This window comes from Macaca thibetana, chromosome 1 (assembly GCF_024542745.1).
Source record: "Macaca thibetana thibetana isolate TM-01 chromosome 1, ASM2454274v1, whole genome shotgun sequence".
In the NCBI taxonomy this organism is placed as follows: Eukaryota; Metazoa; Chordata; class Mammalia; order Primates; family Cercopithecidae; genus Macaca; species Macaca thibetana.
In genome coordinates, this window is record NC_065578.1 from 189,054,635 (window position 1) to 189,068,908 (window position 14,274).

A 14,274-nucleotide genomic window follows, 5' to 3' on the forward strand; every position below is an offset into this window, starting at 1 on the left:
GCGAGCTGGCGGGCGCCTGTGGTCCCAGCTACTCGGGAGGCTGAGGCAGGAGAATGGCGTGAACCCGGGAGGCGGAGCTTGCAGTGAGCTGAGATCAGGCCACTGCACTCCAGCCTGGGCGACAGAGCGAGACTCTGTCTCAAAAAAAAAAAAAAAAAATGTAAATTGCTACACAAACATTATGGAATATGGTACAGAAGTTCCTCAAAACATTAAAAATAGAACTGCCTATGATCCAGAAATCCCTCTGCTGGGTATACACCCAAAGAAACTGAAATCAGCATCTCACAGAGATACATGCCTGCACATATTCATTGCAGCATTATTCACAATAGCCTAGATTATGAAAACAATCTAAGTGTCTCTCCTAAGGTGAACAGATAAAGAATTTGTGGCATATATATATACATATATACACACACACACACACACACACACACGGGAATATTATTCAGCCTTAAAAACAAAAAGGAGATACTGTCATTTGAAATAACAGATGAACCTGGAGGACATTATGTTAAATGAAATAAGCCAGACACAAAAAGAAAAATACAACATGATCTCACTTATATATGAAATCCTTTTTTTATTTTTTTATTCTTTTATTTATTTATTTATTTATTTTTATTTTTATTTTTTTTTTTTGAGACAAAGTCTCGCTCTGCCGCCCAGGCTGGAGTGCAGTGGCGCCATCTCGGCTCACTGCAAGCTCCGCCTCCCGGGTTTACATCATTCTCGTGCCTCAGCCTCCCGAGTAGCTGGGACTACAGTCGCCCGCCACCTCGCCCAGCTAGTTTTTTGTATTTTTTAGTAGAGACGGGGTTTCACCGGGTTAGCCAGGATGGTCTCGATCTCCTGACCTCGTGATCCGCCGGCCTCGGCCTCCCAAAGTGTTATTTATTTATTTTTGAGAGGGAGTCTCGCTCTGTCACCCAGGCTGAAGTACAGTGGCCAGATCTCAGCTCACTGCAAGCTCCGCCTCCTGGGTTTACATCATTCTCCTGCCTCAGCCTCCGGAGTAGCTGGGGCTACAGTCGCCCGCCACCTCGCCCAGCTAGTTTTTTGTATTTTTTAGTAGAGACGGGGTTTCACCGGGCTAGCCAGGATGGTCTCAATCTCCTGACCTCGTGATCCGCCGGCCTCGGCCTCCCAAAGTGTTATTTATTTATTTTTGAGATGGAGTTTCACTCTGTCGCCTAGGCTGGAGTGCAGTGGCATGATCTCAGCTCACTGCAACCTCTGCGTCCTGCGTTCAAGCGATTCTCCTGCCTCAGCCTCCTAAGTAGCTGGGATTACAGGCACACGCCACCATGCCTGGCTAATTTTTGTACTTTTAGTAGAGACGGGTTTTCATCATGTTGGTCAGGCTGGTCTCGAACTCCTGACCTCGTGATCTGCCTGCCTCGGCCACCCAAAGTGCTGGGATTACAGGCGTGGGCCACCACACCCAGAGAAATCCTTTTTTTTTTTTTTTTAAAGCTGAATACATAGAAACAAGAGTAAATGGGAATAAGTAGGTCAAAGGGTACAAACTCACAGTTATGTAGGATGAATAAGTCTGGAGAGCTAATGCACAGCATGTCTATAATTATTAATATTGTATAGTATATATAAAATGTGCTAAGACAGATTTTAGATGCTCATACCAGACAATTTTAAAAATTGTGGAAGGAGACGGATAGGTTAATTTGTTTAACTGCAGTAATCATCTCATGATTTTGTATCTGTATATCAAAACATACAAATCATTTCATGATTTTGTATCTATATATGTTTTGTATATGTATAGCAAAACATCATGTGGTATACCTTAAATATATACAATTTTAGAAAAGGACAAAGAATGGTGATTATTGATGATCTAAGCTAAAATAAAATTTAAAAGCTCTTTTGGGCACATCTAGCTAATTTGAGGATATTCTAACAGAAAAAAAGTAACCCATAACAAAGACTCATAGATTATTGATGTTGGAGGGATCTTATAGGTCACCTGTTACTTACATATACTCCTCACTGCAGAAAGAATTCAGGCTGCTAGAGATCATATGATCCACTTTTTATTCAATACATCCCTACATTTCTGCCTTCCTCTACCTTTCACTCACAGATCCCTTGAATGCACACAAAATATGTCTTTATAGATAACTTTTCAAATATTCATCTGTTAAACTTATTTTATAGCATTACTGATTACAAACTAATATATGTATACAAGATTTCAAAGATTTCTTTGGTGTCTCAAATATTATCCAATAAAATTAATATACCAGAGACATCTGTGTGTTCTTTTGTACATCTTATCTTTTTTGATTCTCATAACCACCCTATGAAATGTGCAAAGCAAGTATCATCCCATTTAAAGATTGTCAATACAGAGTAGTAGTAGAGAGGCACTGTGAGACAGATTTAGAAGCAAGAAATAACTGCCTCTCACAAGCTACGTGATTTTTTCTTTTTTTTGAAATGGCGTCTCGCTCTGTCACCAGGCTGGAGTGCAGTGCCGCAACCTCAGCCTCCCTGGTTCAAGTGATTCTCCTGCCTCAGCCTCCTGAGTAGCTGGGATTACAGGCACATGCCACCATGCCTAGTTAATTTTTGTATTTTTAGTAGAGCTGGGGTTTCACCATGTTGGCCAGGATGGTCTCTATCTCCTGACCTCGTGATCTGCCCGCCTCGGCCTCCCAAAGTGCTGGGATTACAGGTGTGAGCCACCGTGCCCAGCCAAGCTATGTGATCTTAAGTAAGTTACTGAAGTTCTCTAATCCTGTTTCCTTCACCTGCAAACTGGAAATGATATTATAATCATTCCTACCTCATATGGTTACTGTGAAGGTTAGCTAGATAATGTACATTTTCTTATGTAATAAATAGCCCATGTAAACACTCAATGTTAGCTCACGGTTAGTGTGCAAAGAGGAGAAAAAAGTTGTGTCTAAATCACTTATTCTCTCTGAATCTCACAGCAGCAGATCAAGAATTAAGGTCCTATGTTCTACCTACACTGTCTCCCACAAAACCAAAAATGTTTATAGTTACTTGCATCTTAACTACTTTTTTCCACCCTTGGACAACTGATAAAAATGTCTAAAAGCTACTATGATCCTCTTCTAAGTGAAATTCTCAAAAGGTGAAAAATTGCGCAGGGTTTAGTGGCTCACATCTGTAATCCCAATGCTTTGGAAGGGGCTGAGGCAGGAGGATTGCTTGAACCCAGGAGTCTGAGACCAGCCTGGGCAACACAGGGAGACTCCCATTTAAAAAATTAGCAGAGTGTGGTGGTGCAGTTCTATAGTCCCATCAACTACTCCAGAGATGAAGGTTGGAGAATCACTTTGAACCCAGGAGTTCCAAGCTGCAATGAGCTATGACCGTGCTACTGCACTTCAGCTGGGGCAACAGAGAGATACCTGTCTCCAAAACACGATAAAAAAAGAAAAATTGTTAAAGCTCTGTCTTTAGAAAAGTAAATACTCAGTAGAACATAATGAAGTTAGCATGCAACACAATGAAATTTATATTCAAAATGGGAAGTAGTAGATTAACTGATAAAGTGGTTTCTCTTTCCTACTATTACTAGATTATCTTTTAAAAAAAAACTTTATCTGGGCCAGGCACGGTCACTCACGCCTGTAATCCCAGCACTTTGGGAGGCCAAGGCTGGCGGATCATGAGTTCAAGAGTTCGAGACCAGCCTGGCCAACACAGTGAAAGTACTTCTAAAAATACAATTAGCCAGGCATGATGGCACATGCCTGTGGTCCCAGCTACTCAGGAGGCTGAGGCAGGAGAATTGCTTGAACCCGGGAGGCATAGGTCAGAGGTTGCAGTGAGCTGAGATCACGCCACTGTACTGCAGCCTGGGAGACAGAGCAAGACTCTGTGTTTAAAAAAAAAAAAAAAAAAAAAAAAAAAAAAAAAAAAAACCTTTATCTTATATTTTCAAATGGTAGGGATAGCTAATTTATTGTTTGTGATACCAAGTGCAACAGAAGAAACCTGTTTCATCTAGCAAAGCTATTGATAACGTTGAAAAGAACTATAAAATGCATGTCAGAATGGTTTTTACCTTAACAGGCCTACATTATCATATGTAAAATAACTCAGAAACAGAAAGTCAAATGCCGCATGTTTTCACTTGTATGTGAGAGCTAAACAATGGGTACACATGGACATACAGAATGGTGGATATTCAGGTAATAGGTGCACTAAAAGTCTAGACTTCACCACATCTATACATGTAAGAATCTATACATGTAAGAAATCTGCACTTGTACCCCATAAATATTTTTTTAATTTTTAATTTTTTAAACTTAAGAGGCCTAGCCTCAGTGAAAATTTAAGCTGTGTAATTCATGCTAAAGAATTTTGTATGTTCATTAGTATTGGCAAAAAGGTCATCCTAGGATTTGAATAACAGTAATATTTAATTTCATTTTCCCATTAACTTTGCCAGGAATCTAACACTAGTGTTAGGGTAACTTCTAGAATACGGAAGGAAAAAAAGAATGGAGAGAAGAGGACATTAACTGAATTACCATTCAATACCAACTTCATAATGCAACTTGGTAATAGATCTTTGCACAGGCAATGGCAAATCAAAACATTAGTACAAATATGACCACTGACCGCAGGGCAAATATGAGAGATTTAAAATGAAAGAATACAGTTCATGAGATTAAAAAGAAATGGAAAAAGCAGTAATAAATGAATGAGGTCTGGGGATAAACAGCTGCTGAATAACAAAATTACTCTAAAACAACAGCAGAAACCCTACTGTCTGCCAATATATATATATAACCTCCCTTCAATGGTTGATTTTTCAGTGAAGTAGTATACTCTATTCATTTTTTTTTTTTTTTTGAGACCGAGTCTTACTCTGCAGCTCAGGCTGGAGTGCAATGGCACGATCTCGGCTCACTGCAACTTCCGTCTTCCAGGTTCAAGAGATTCTTGTGCCTCAGCCTCCCAAGTAGCTTGGACTATGGGTACGCACCACACTAATTTTTTATTTTTATCAGAGACGGGGTTTCACCATCTTGGCCAGACTAGGCTTAAACTCCTAGCCTCAAGCAATCTGCCTGCCTTGGCCTCCTAAAGTGCTGGGATTACAGGTGTGGGCCACCACGCCCAGCCATCAGTGTATGCAAGACAAATTGACTACAGAAAAATAAACTATTCAAAGAACACCTAATAACCATTTTAACAACTATGCCTTTATACAATGCTCTCAGCAAAAGGCCTCACAATGACAATTAAAACATCTTGAAGCACAGAAAACACTCCATGTAGTTTATTAAAAAACTAGTGATATGTGTCTCTTAAACCTTTGTAACTCAAAACCACAAGTTTGTATTTTTTCTAAAAATAATATTTATTTGCATCACTTGTAGTAGAAGTCTGATTCAAAGTTCCATAATTTTGCTTACTGCTAATAATGAGGACGGTAAATGGGTGTATGTGCTGGGTAAAGGAGAAGTTGAGAAATTCCTCACTGGTATATGAATGAATTCCATACTTGCCTCTTAAAATGCTCCTTTCTTGAAATCAGGCATACAAAAACTCCCTTTGGGTTTGCATTACTTTCATATTTGTGAATACTTCACATGGTAGTCTTCAAAGAGCGAGAACACTTGTTTTCAGTCATTTGCCGTGGGTGGGTGTATTTTCACCACAAATTCCAACAACTAATGATATGTAAATATATATGTACGTATGTCTACACATACATATACACACACTATGTGTATGTGTGTATATCTTTACAAATGTTTACATAGTTTAAGGACACCATCATTGTACTTTTTACCACACACACACACAAAAAAAATGGTGGTAGAAAATCTGGAAAGATTCTAATAACCTCAATTTGTGAAAACTAACATGCCTCAAAAAAGAGGGGGAAAAAACTTTTAAAAAACACTGTGCTGACATGATTAACTTTATCATTTAACTGGTGTGAGGCATCTGGGCCATGCCGTATTTGAACTCTTATCGTGGTGTTTGGGGTGTGCTATGTTGTGGAACAGTTCATATGAAACTGCTGAAACCTTCTAAAATGATAGGACAACAACATTTACTTATTAGGAGCTTATTTAACCGAAGAAAATAGTATGGCAATGACACAATTCATATTTATTTTAGAACCAAGGCTCATCTCAAAAACTCTTTATCAACTATGCAGAAGTAGCCCAGCTTTTTACCAACCAGTTATTTACTATAGCAACTTCTTTACCAACATTTCCAAAATTTTCCACACACTTCTGTGACAAGCTACTAAACAGTCTCTGTATGTGCTGTTACCTGGGCAACACTCTAAGAAGGCTTTTACCTTTACACAACTGGTGGGTCAAAGAGAACCAAGGCTTCTTCAAATCGACTATACACCATGTAATTAGAAGCAGTAAGTGTGAAATCATCAGCAGACAGAAAATCTTGAGAACTGCCACCAGTACTTCAATTTGATTAACAGACACAACTTACTGGCATTTACCTTCATTTCTAGCCACCCAATTCACCTGTGAAATAAGGCAAGTTCCATCCAAGACTTCAAAACATCTTCAGTCACACCGGCTGTTAAAGACATAAATACTGAAATCTAAGAAAATTCTTGGAGTAAAGAAGCCATCAATCCCTTACAAATGAATTTTGCGTAAAATACCCTGCTTTGCTGCCCTAAATTCTAAAAGCTACTCAGCTCAGCTGCGGATCTGTATAAACTACCCTTCTGCCTGAACTAAACCTGCCTCCAAAAATTAAGATCCAGTCATTTAGAAATCACATTTTAGAAGGCCCTTGTAAAGACTTTCAAAACTGCTTCCTGTTCTCCTCCAGCCAATGTGATGCTATTTGGTGAACTTAAAAAAAAAAAAAAAAAAAAAAAAACCCTGTATCTCCTTACAAATAAAATATTTTTTACTTTCCAACACTTTTAGAATTGGTAAACTCAAGGTTGCTTCTCTAAAACTAATAATTTTTCCCTTCAGCTTCTACTCTAAGGATACTTAGGTGCTCTCTGGATCATATTTTAATCACAATAAATAAATCTTGAAATGTTAAGAAGTACTAGATTGCTCCAGAGTCAAAAATGAAAGATAAACCAAAAAGCAGAAAGGAAAACTGGCATTCTAGGCTCTTAACCATCTGGTGCTAACTGACTCCTTCTTGCCTAGCTCTTTCACTATTCATTTTTCCCTGTCCATGCTTGTATGCCTTTGATCACCCTGGCCCTTGGCCCAGGGTGATACGAGTTGTCCTATTTCCACACGTCCAAATCCTACCCATTCTTCAAAACATAGTTCAGGGGCCAGGCATGGTGCCTCAAAACTGTAATCCCAGCACTTTGGGAGGCCAAGGCAGGAGGACAGCTTCAGTCCAGGAGTTCAAGAACAGCCTGGGCAACATCATGAGACCCCATCTCTACAAATAATCAAAAATTAGCCAAGCATGTTGGTGTGTGCCTATAGTCCCAGCCACTTGGGGGCTGAGGCAGAAGAACTGCTAGAGGCCAGGAAATCAAGGCTGCAGTGAGCTGTGATGGCACCACAGCACTCAGTTTGAGTCACAGAGTGAGATGCTATCGCAAAAAAAAAAAAAAAAAAAAAAAAAACATAGTTCAAATGTCACCTCTTCTCTTATCCTTAAAACTAGAAGCAGGCCAGGCATGGTGGCTCACGCCTGTAATCCCAGCACTTTGGGAGGCTGAGGCGGGTGGATCACCTGAGGTCAGAAATTCAAAACCAGCCGGGCCAACATGGCAAAACCCCATCTGTACTAAAAATACAAAAATTAGCCGGGCGTGGCAGCGAGTGCCTATAATCCCAGGTACTCAGGGAGGCTGAGGCAGGAGAATTGCTTGAAACTGGGAGGCGGAGGTTGCAGTGAGCCGAAATTGTACCACTGCACTCCAGCCTGGGTCAAAAAACAACTACTAAAAGTAATCTCTCCCTCCTCTCCAAACTCTTATAGTTCCTTATCTTTTTACCACCCATTACTTTAACTAAAAGTAATCTCTCCCTCTTCCAACTCTTACAGTTCCTTATCTTTATCTTTTTACCACCCATTACTTTCTGCCTTTCATTATCATTGCTGTTTCCATATTTAATCCCCCACCTAAGCATAAAGTCCTCAGGGTCAAGGTCCATCTTTATTCAAACTGATTAACACAATCCCTTATACATACTAAGTGAGGTTAGGAAAGAAGCCCACCAGAAACAACTCCAGATTGAGTCCAGAGCCCTGGCTTTGCTAATAACTCACTCACTATCTAACCTTGGACTTGAGGCTTTTAGTATGTTCCTTCACTTACAAAGTTAAGAGGGTAGGCTAAACTAGTTGTATTTGTTGTTAACTGTAGGCCATAATCCATTATCTGGGTGTAAAATTAATTTGGAAGTCAAAACCCAGCATTTTAAAAATGAAATGAAATAACAGAATGTATCTATGTGTGTTATAAACAATGGGGTGCTATAAATGTTTAACAACTACCTAAGAAGAGGGAAGCCCTGAGAATACCATTTGCTGAATTTCCTGGTGTAAATATTCCCACCATGACCAATTTTGAGCTACCAACATGATGTCACTGGACATAGAGCTAGATAGGAAGAGATATGCACAACTGGTCTTGCAAGCCATTATAACCAACTCAACAGGGCCCTGAAAAGATAAATATTATTTCACCAAACTGTCAACTTTGTGTGTGTGTGCACTTGCTGAATCAAGAAGTAAAATGTATTTTTTATTGTAGGTCACAGTCAAAAGAGTTTAATAAATGTTCAGATAAACAACCTCCTGATGTCTTTCATGTATACTACCTAATTTGATAAATCTTACTCTTGGTTACAGATGTCTCTTCACAATTCATATTTTTCTTCAAAAATGGGATTAACAAATATCTCCTGATATCACCAGAAGGCAAATTACACAGAGCAGGAATTTGGTTTATGGAATATCAGCCAAGTGCCAAGGTTCCTAGCATTTGTTCAGCCCTACATACCTAAAGGATATAACACACTCCTACTATCAATGGCTCACTTAGCAATGGGTTGGAGGGCAGGTAGGAGGTAAGAAGAGGAAATCCATAGTATAAAAAAAAAAATCCAGATAATTCTAGTATTTGTGCTCCTGTTCCCATCCCACTGCATAGCCAGGTACAGAGAAAATTAGAGCAGTAAAAAGGAAATGTTCCATGCCTGATGTTTCCCAATCAAAATCCCTTGCATCCCTCAATGAGACCTCCGTTACTAAGAATCCCCTACGAGAACTAAGCTTTTACCATGGACTAGGGATGCATAGTTCTTGCTGAATTTAGAATAGGCAAGAGGGAAAATAACACAGCAAACAGTAGTTAGGCTTCATATTCTGGGAAAATCAGGCTTTTATTTTTTTTAAAAAGTCTTATTTTCTTCTTATTTAAGCTTACTAAACTGGGTGAGAATTTTCTTAAATATATTTTTGGCTGTACAATGTCTATCACAACACAGCCTGTAACCTGATTTTTCATGAGTATTTATAAAGAATTGTGTTGTTGTTGGGTTTTGTTTTTTTGAAGCCCAACAGCAATGGCAAAATGTTTTCTATTTTAAAAGCTATTTAGAAAATAAGAATGCTCAGAATTTCAAGTATACTAATAATCTTAGCCCAAATCTAACTCTAAATCAACTGAATATATGCCTAGAACTTTCCCAGGAAAATCCCCAAAAGTACACCAAAAAACACCAAAAGATAACAAAAAAGACTTAGCATGCGCATAAACTTGCTATACTCAATTATGCCATCCCATTTGTTGAATAAGAGCAATATGGGAAGCAAATGAAGTAGAAAAAGGAGATGTTCAGAGATGAAAGCTCAGCTTAATTCATTAACTCTTCCTTATTAGGGTCCACTGAAATTCACAAACTTATACTCAATTCAAATACTGACTATAAAGTCAAAATTATTTCCCATTCTGAAAGTCTAGGAGTCAAACAACGTATTTCTCTATAATATCAACATTAAAACTCTCCTTTAAAAACGAGTATCTTTTACCATACCTCAGGCTCAAGTCCATACTTTCTCAGCCTCCACTGTTTGTAATAGCAAAATGCTCATCAGATCATCTCCACAAGAAATCCCTGAGCCATCTTTGAAATACCAGCACCTGGAATAGCCTTGGGCTGCTGGTCATCCTCAGACTCAATGGCTGACCCATTTCTATAAGTCAAGAGTTACAAAAATATAGAACTCATTAAAATTAAGACATAGGCAAGCTCTGCGCCTGGGAATCCCATAGCATTACAGCATCAACTTCATTCTCCAAACCGCCTCTAACCAGTCATAACGATTCATACCCCACTTGAAGACAATGGTAGGTTGGAATGCAGCCCCAGTTCTACACCCTCAATACAGAAAATTTTTGCGGCCGGGTGCGGTGGCTCAGGCCTGTAATCCCAGCACTTTGGGAGGCCGAGGCGGGCGGATCACAAGGTCAGGAGATAGAGACCATCCTGGCTAACACGGTGAAACCCTGTCTCTACTAAAAACACAAAAAAAACTAGCCGGGCGAGGTGGCGGGCGCCTGTAGTCCCGGCTACTCGGGAGGCTGAGGCAGGAGAATGGCGTAAACCCAGGAGGCGGAGCTTGCAGTGAGCCGAGATCACGCCACTGCACTCCAGCCTGGGGGACAGAGCAAGACTCCGTCTCAAAAAAAAAAAAAAAAAAAGAAAATTTTTGCTACTTCGCTGCTACTCTCTTCAAAGTCAATGTCTTGAAGCCTAGCTATCTCCTACACATATTTTTACTTGGCACAACAGAATTCCTTCTTTTGATTACTCCAAAAGAATGGATAAAAGGACTTTCGGCTTCAATGCTGTATCATCTGAGAGTTCAAATAAATATACAGCGGCTGAGCAAATTCAAGTTTGGGTTAAGGCAAAGAAAAAAATTCAAGTTTTTTAAAAGTCACAAATTTAGAACTGGTGAGCTGATTACATGAAAACTACTGTTTCACATGCCTAATAAAATTATTTCATTCAAAGGGAAAAAATCATAACTACTAGGATAAAAAGAAAATATCTAAATCATGAAACAATTATCAAAGAAACAAAAATTCTCAGAATATCACAACTGTAACATATAGAAATTCCCATCAAATAACTCAGGTGGAAAAAAAAAGGGGGCCAAGCATGGTTGGCTCAGGCCTGTAATCCCAGCACTTTGGGAGACCAAGGCAGAAGAACTGCCTGAGGCCAGGAGTTGGAGACTAGCCTGGGCAACATGGTGAGACCCCTGACTCTACAAAACTAAAACAAAAAATTAGCCAGGTGCGGTGGCATGTGCCTGTACTCCCAGCTACTCAGGAGGCTGAGGTGGGAGGATCTCTTGTGAGGAGAACTTTGTGGCTGCAGTGAGGTAGGATTGAGCCATTGTACTCCAGCCTGGGCGCCAGAGCGAGACCTTGTCTCTTTAAAACAAACAAACAAACAAACTTCGTACATTTACAGTCACACTTTTTAAAGTTGGTTTGTATATTCACCATATGCCCCAATAGTACTGAGACTTACTAACTTGTTTCCAGCTTTCTAGAGGACAATGTAGATTATATAATATGTTCACATATAAGCTCTGCCCTACTTCATCTACTTCTCCCCAGATGACTTAATAATACACATCAGAGGCCGGGCACGGGGCTCACGCCTGTAATCCCAGCACTTTGGGAGGCTGAGGCGGGCAGATCACCTGAGGTCAGGAGTTTGACCAGCCTGACCAACGTGGAGAAACCCCGTCTCCACTAAAAATACAAAATTAGCCAGGCGTGGCGGAGCATGCCTGTAGTCCCAGCTACACATAAGGCTGAGGCAGGAAAATCGCTTGAACCCGGGAGGCGGAGGTTGCGGTGAGCCGAGATGGCGCTATTGCACTCCAGCCTGGACATCAAGAGCGAAACTCCGTCCCAAATAATAATAATAATAATAATAATAATACACATCAGAGCAAATGTAGGCTATATAATATGCTAATATATAAATTCTGCCCTGCTTTATCTACTTCTCTCCAAATGAACAAAACATAATATCAGCTCATTTATTGAACTGATTTAGTATAGACACCAGTGTAACTCAAAGTCTAGAGCTAACCCCTGAAGCAGGTGTACATTTAATACAATTTGATGATAATGTATACATAAAGTTCAACTAGTCTTTCTCCTTGGAAATCTCATTGTCAATTTCATAATGGACGCTATACTGAGAAAATGAATCACAGGCCAGTTTTCTAGTACTAGGAGCTTGTGAACCAGTATTTTCCATGAACAAAATCAACTTCCAAAGTGACCACAAGCAAACTTCACATCCGTATCTTCTGACATCATAACTAATGGATATTCTACGGAAGATGTCAAACATAAACACTACTGTAAGAAAAGTCAGAAGGTTTTCATGAAACTGTGTTTTCAGAATTTTAACAAGCAACTACTTACCTCCCACTATGCACAAGGAAATTTAAATGTATTAAAAATCCCTAAACCCCTCCAGTGTCAAAAATAAAGGCCTTAAAATCATTTTCCAAACTGCGCTGAAATCTGTCCGGCAAGCAAAAGTTCTCCTTACCATTAGTGTAATAAGGCTGGCATTTCAGTTTACTTGCATGAAACCAATTTTGCAAGTGACCACCTAAGTTTTGGCACATATTCTAATATAACCGTATCTGAGAGATCCAAGGACCTGGACACACTGCCTAGTATGTGAAACCCGTCAGTTCAGCTCCCATGCACCCGGCCATATCCCGCTAGCCGGTGGCCCCTTTCCACATGCTGACGCACTGCCCAGCCCTGTACCGTTGGCGACCAGTGCAAAGTACCAGCCCAGTCTCAGAAACTTTGACTCAGTTATCAGGACACTGAGTACCCAGAAGCTGGGTGGGGGCTGGGGGGAGGTGTTTGTCATGGCTCAGGAGGTCAACTCTGAAGCGGGGCATTCCCTGCAGGTAGGGATCTGCCCGGAACGCAGCCCATCCCAAACTACAAAACCACAAGCATCAACAGCAGGAGCCGAGCAAAGTGCTCGGGGGAGGAAGAGGAAGGGCGAGGGAGAGAAACGGTCGAGCACAGAAGCCTGCGTGTGGGTAAGAAAATACTCTAACCACTCGCCCACCGGACGCAGGGCTGCTGGGACTGCGAATCCAGCAGCAGCCACAGCGTAGCAGCGGGCGGCAGCCGCCCAGGCAGCAATGTCAGGAGGGCACAGCTGGAGGCGGCGGCCGCAGAAGCCACTACCCCGCCCCCAGGTAAGGGCGCAGACCCCGCCCGCCCTAGCTGCCAGGGGCGGCCACCTGGGAGAACCGCGGCGTCCGGGAAGCGGCCGACAGTCCTGAACCCGCCCGGTGCCTGCCTTCCCACGGTCCTCCCGCATCCCCGTCCCGGGCCGGGGCCCCATCTCGACCCTCCCCAGGCTCAGCCCGACGCCAACACACCCAAGCAGCCTCGGCCCGTGGATCCGGGCCGCCGGGCCGCCCTCGTGTCCCGAGGAGGCCGCCCTCGCCTCACCTCTTCACGTCTCCGCTGGCGCTGCCGAAACAACAACTCCTTCAGGCGCCCGCGTCCCACCCGCCACCTCGCGCTCTGAGGCCGGGCCGGTCCCGTTCACTCCGCCGCCACTGGAGCCCGGGGAGGGGGGAGGGAACAGAGAGGGGAGGGGAGAAGGACCGCCTGGCAGGAAGAGGCGAGGGAGGGGGCGGGCCGAGTAGGAGGGGGAGGAGGAGGAGGCGGTGGGTCGGGAGCGCGCTCGTCCAGGCCCCTCGGCACGGCGTGCGCGCTCCTGATGTCGGAGGCGCCCACTCTGCCGGGCGGCGGCGGCGCACACGCGGGTGCACGTCGCTGCCTGGCCGCGGTTGCGCCGGGGGCGGAGGAGTGAGGTCCTGACAGAACCAGAGCTGTTAAAGCAGGGACGCGCGAAGGGCGGGAGTACGGGCGGCGCTGGAGAACCTCCGCGGGGGAGGGGCCTGTGGGTGGGACCGCGCCCGCGAGCCCGCCTCGATGGGGGTGAGTTCTGCTGACGGTTGCTGAGTTCGAAGATTAACTCTGAATGTGGAGAGTTTGTTTTCTTGCTCGTAAACCTGGTTTACATATTTTCATTCTTAATGACCAGTAATCTTAAGGAAAGTCACCTGAAAGAATACTAACTTTTTCACCAAGTACTCTTTTCTGCGCCTCTTTAAAGGTGTCTGTGCTTGTGAAGCGCTCCCTTGTTAGTTCCTTCTGTGAGACTCGGGGGAGAGTGAAGAGGGAAATCACTGCGGGGAATG

The 14,274-nt window shown here is 42.4% G+C and overlaps 1 protein-coding gene across 6 annotated transcripts in view; it reads right to left on the reverse strand.

Annotated features, from left to right (window-relative positions):
* Window positions 1-13,756, reverse strand: part of RABGAP1L (RAB GTPase activating protein 1 like) — a 790,617-nt gene extending 776,861 nt beyond the window's left edge. For 4 of the 6 annotated variants that reach the window (XM_050767059.1, XM_050767046.1, XM_050767066.1 and 1 more), the window contains exon 1: window positions 13,517-13,750. The gene's annotated coding sequence lies outside the window, so the exon portion shown is untranslated. Of the gene's footprint in view, window positions 1-13,516 lie in introns of all 6 variants that reach the window. The other 2 variants (XM_050767055.1, XM_050767069.1) reach the window with 1 other exon arrangement.
* Window positions 13,757-14,274: the final 518 nt, after the last annotated feature.